At 35.6% G+C, this 4857-nt stretch overlaps 1 long non-coding RNA gene across 1 annotated transcript; it reads left to right on the top strand.

The window, feature by feature from the left end:
• The first annotated feature begins 588 nt into the window (after positions 1–588).
• Positions 589–3758, top strand: LOC140010988 (uncharacterized). Its single transcript, XR_011818190.1, has 2 exons — positions 589–1039; positions 2890–3758. It is a non-coding gene; the product is annotated as an uncharacterized lncRNA (long non-coding RNA).
• Positions 3759–4857: the final 1099 nt, after the last annotated feature.

Raw genomic sequence — 4857 nt, 5'->3', positions numbered from 1 at the left:
AACTTATTGCATTTAATCTGTTGTTAGAAATAGTATATGTAACAAATGAATGGTTAAATTAAATCCATAATTGAATTCCTATAAAATTTAAAATTGAGGTTGAATTTTAGATTTAGTAAAATAGATGAAATAATGTTAAAGACTAAATTAACCTAGAGTACAGGAATAATGAGAATTTAGGAAATATTCTAGAATGATACAGAAAAATTTTATGAATTGAATAAATATATGATGTGCATATCGTAAATTGTGATTAATTACGAATGTTACTAGACACATATTATACACTAGAAATTTAACAAGTACATGTCTAATGAGGTTTTCTTAAAGTTAAATGTGTCAAAACCAATGTAAGAAAATTTTCCCGAAAATACAAATGAAGTAGGAGTTCATACATGAAATCATAAAATTTAGGCCTTAGAAAGTAATTAAACTACAACTAAAAGACCAAACTAACCTTAAAAGTCTAGACTAATTACCATGCGGCCATCACACAAATTATCAGAATTTAGAAACCAACCAAGAGAAAGGAATACATTTCATTGAACCGAATGCTAACTGCTAAATTCCAAGCGGTGGGAGGTTAGGATTTAACTGAGATTGGAGCGGTGAGTTGAGACAGCTGCCAGGAAGGGAATGCATCACCAAATTGCTGAATAAGCCGTGACAGATAGAGAGCAGCTTAAAAGAAACAAAAACTGGGCAGTGGCCGAAAGGAAACAATCTGATCTCCTTAATCAATAAGGCCGAGAGAAAACCAGAAGAATATAACTACTTATTACTTTGCTTATTATCACCGTGAGATAAACCAGAGAGAGAGCCGAGGGAGTTGAGAAGAAAAGTTGTCTTCCTTTCTTGTTTTTCTTCCTAAAGTAGACTCGAGTGAGTGAGACGAAGTGTGAGGAAAAAGAAAGTGCAAGCTCCACTATCAGCTAACTAAGAAACTATACCAACGAAGGCAAAAGGGAACAGGGAGGTCGAGTGAGGAGTTGGAATAGCAATTGAAGCAGTCTGCAACATTTAAACCTAGGAGGAAGAGGTAAATGCTATAACCACTTTCTGTTTAGTTGGTTTAATCCATTAAACATGAGCTATATATGTTGAGTTAGCTAAGAAATTAGTTCTGGTGCGAGAAACGTATGCAGAAATTATGAAATTGCAGCAACTAGAAGTTGTAACTATTTTAATATCTTAGGATGATAATGTTGAGAATCTACCATAACCTTCTGCTTATTTGGCACAAATGAGTATATATACAAGCTGCATGTTAGTTTTAGCAAGGCATAATGAGTTTTAACAGAGGAGAAATCTGATAAAGGAGAAAAAGATGAGAACTGGACAGAAATGGAGGGAACCGAGAGTTGTTGAGTTGCAGCCCATAAACAAAGAAAATTTTCTGTAAAAACCTCTTAGTTATTCAGTACACTTGAATATTAAGGTTGCATGTTGGATTGTAGCTAAGAAAAGCTAAGTTTGGTTGAAGGAAATAGTTGGAAGTTTCTGCTATGCTGGCCGAAGGAGGAAAGATAGAAATGTCCAAGTTTCTTTATATATTTTGGTTCTAAACTCCTACGTTGAAGCTTAGTTCATTGCATAATATTTTAGTTTTGGCATGCATGTTAGATTTGGGTATGAAATGAAGTAGTTAATGGAGGAATTTCTTGCTAAAAGATTGATTGCTGTCCGAAGCTTTCTATCAAGGCCGAGAGAGAGAGAGAGTTAAACCTTTGATCAGTTTTTCCTTCAAACTCCTCTCTGTAAACTTTTACATCTGATATCTAAAGTTACTCGGTAGTTTAATACTTGTATTTAGCATGATGAGCTGGAGTTAAAACTGAAGGAGTTATGGTAAAAATGTTGCATATTAAACTGCGGCACTGCTGGAAGCTTTAGTTGTCCAAAGTCTTAGCTGATGTCAAATTGTTATGCGTGGCTGTTGGGTTGAGTAATCTGTTGAAACTAGATGCTCTTCGTCTATGTTTATGCTGGACTGAATGTACTTTAAATATTTAGAGCTTTAAGCAAGTGAAACAATAGCGTTTTTGCCGAAAGCTTGAAGTAACGTTACTAGTTTTGGTTGCTGTCCAAGAAATGAAACAGATTGTGCTTCTGACCGACCCATTTTGGCCTTGAAAACGTGACAACTAGGTATCGATATCTTCATAATAAATGTAGGTCTATATCTTAGCTTTGAAACGCTATAAAATTTGCCTCAATCCGATAAGTGTAGCTCTAGTTATGATCGAAATACCAGAGGATGGCAAAGCTGCCTTTCTCGTTGCCTTTCATTTTGTTTCCGAATGCACTTGCTAAGATGCTAGCCGTGAGGAACTAGTTTTAACCAGCATTTCTTCTCATTTCCAACCTGTAAGCTTTCATAAATGATAGCTACGATTGTTCTGAGAATTAACGACTATACCTAGTTCCATAAGTAGAGTTAAACTAAGACGATTGAGTGAAAAACTCACGATAGTTATATACGTAAAGTGGCCTCTAATTATTTAATATTGTCTTCACAAATATTTTAAAGGCTATAAAATTTGAGAGGCTAGTGTAGTGAAATAAAATTTAAAGTGCACACAACTTAGACCTTGGCTTGTTAAAAGGAGAACCAATGGAGTATCTATAAGCCATAATTAATATTGGATTAAGAAAGTATATTGGTTTGAACGGTTATACAAGTTTATAAACTTGAAGATAGGTTTGTTACATGAATTAAAAATAATAAAGTCAATAAGTTTCGAAAATAAAAGAATGAATAAATATGAAGAATGTTAAATTTGTATTTCAAGGTCAAACTTGATTTTAATAGTTTAGATAATAATGTAAGAATGATAAATGATCATCTACAGATTATATAGTTACATTGAAATTATTAACTTGTCCCAGGAAATAGCTGTGAGCCAGGAAACAAACCCGACGCTCGAGAGTAAATTATTTGGATAATTGGTGAGTGTTCCTTGTTTGTTATATTTCCCTTGACTACATGGCTTATTGTGAATATTTGATAATGTGTTAAGTGCTCTCAATGATTGCCAAAAGAGTTTTCTAGGCGAGTGTGTACTTTATCGCACTCGACCTAAATGATTGTGACATTTTCAATGATTGAACGATTGAAACGTTACTTGTGCATGAATGTAAGTCTTTTGGCTGAACTGGGCTCTGTCCTTCGTTACCGATCGACTCGAGCCAGAAGCGGACTCGATCGGGCGATATGGTGACCCTGGGTGAATGTTTGGTATACTCGAGTATTACCTTGAAGTCTGGTGGAGCCTGGCCAACGTCCATGAGGGGGTGAATGAAATGAATGAACGAATGTCAATGCGACTGAGGGGTTTTACTTACAAAAATGCATTTTCAAATGATTGGAGGAATAAGGGAATGAAAGGAGAATGAATGAATGAACGAATGGCTCCTCGTGAGCACGTATCCTTTTAATGAATGTATTATTGCTTTATATTGTAAATGTTACTTGAATTATTAGTTATCTATGGTTAATGTATTGAGTTCATTGTTTGATTATGTGATTGGAGCCTCACTGAGCTTTTAGCTCATCCCTTTAGTTTTGTTTTCCTTAGCAGGGAAAGGCAAGTAAGGATGAGAGCTCTGTATAGACTAGCTTAGTCTAGATCTTTGAATTTTGTAATGGTTCTCGCCCTAGCGTTGGCACGGGCTGGATGTATGAAGAATTGAGAACCTTTGTACTCTTGAATTCGTACTCCCTTTCGAGATAGAAATGCATATAAGTTTCACGTTAAGTTTTGGATTTCGGACTTGCTTTATTTCAATTTTTTTGTGGTTTTATTTCGGATTTGCTTGAAGTATGACTGAGTCCGGCGAGAGCTGGGCAGGCGGTCCGCCGAACCTTTGGTTTGCCTTAGGGGGAGGTGGGGCTGCCACAACCCTTCTGAGATTTCAAATGTGCAAAACGAAATTCTTGTTTTCAATCCGAATTTGTTGAGCTGACTCGAAAGGCGTTTGAATAAATGCTTTACTTGGATATTTATGAAAGTTATATTTTACTATACAAAAAATGGACCATGTGACTTATTTGAAATGTTTGGATATGTTCTTATATACAAAATGAGTTGAATCTTTTATGAAAGCAAAGAGTTATGTATACGGTATATGAAATGGATTTTGACAAGTAAAACTCAGAGCAATCATGGAATAGACGGTAGGGGTTATAGTCCTGTCTAACCGCCATGGTAGCCTGGTATAAAACCCAGCCGATTGGCGAGGTCATGGTAGCCTGGTATAAAACCCAGCCGATTGACCGATTGAAAAAGTCATGGTAGCCTGGTATAAAACCCAACCGATTGACCGATTGACAAAGTCATGGTAGCCTGGTATAAAGTCCAGCCGATTGACAAGGTCATGGTAGCCTGGTATAAAGTCCGGCCGACTGACCCAATAATGAAATGAGATCAATCGATAGTCATGAAATCTATTAGTCGCCCACCTAGAAGGGGTCTAATCTCTAGGCTGAGTACTCAGTAGCCGGTCATTGCATGTACTTGTTATGAGCTGAACTGAAAGAAGGTTTATGAACGGATATGAAATGATTTATGAACTGCTTTGAAATGATCTATGAACGGATATGCGATGTTTTATGGGATGATTCATGAATGGATATGAAGAGACTTATGAATTGTTACAAAGTGATTTATGACATTGCAATTTCTCATGTATGGGTATCAATAAAGTGCTTTTAAATTCCTTGTCATTCTTTACTACTGATTGTTTTATAAATGACGTTACTTTCAAAATTATGGATGTGAATGATTTGAAAACGATTTGAGTTGTACTTGTATATATATATATATATATATGTATCTATAAAACTAAGTGTGCATG

Source organism: Coffea arabica, chromosome 7e, assembly GCF_036785885.1.
Source record: "Coffea arabica cultivar ET-39 chromosome 7e, Coffea Arabica ET-39 HiFi, whole genome shotgun sequence".
Classification (NCBI taxonomy): Eukaryota; Viridiplantae; Streptophyta; class Magnoliopsida; order Gentianales; family Rubiaceae; genus Coffea; species Coffea arabica.
The sequence above is the reverse complement of the archived record's forward strand: the minus strand, read 5'-3'. Positions and strand labels throughout refer to the sequence as shown.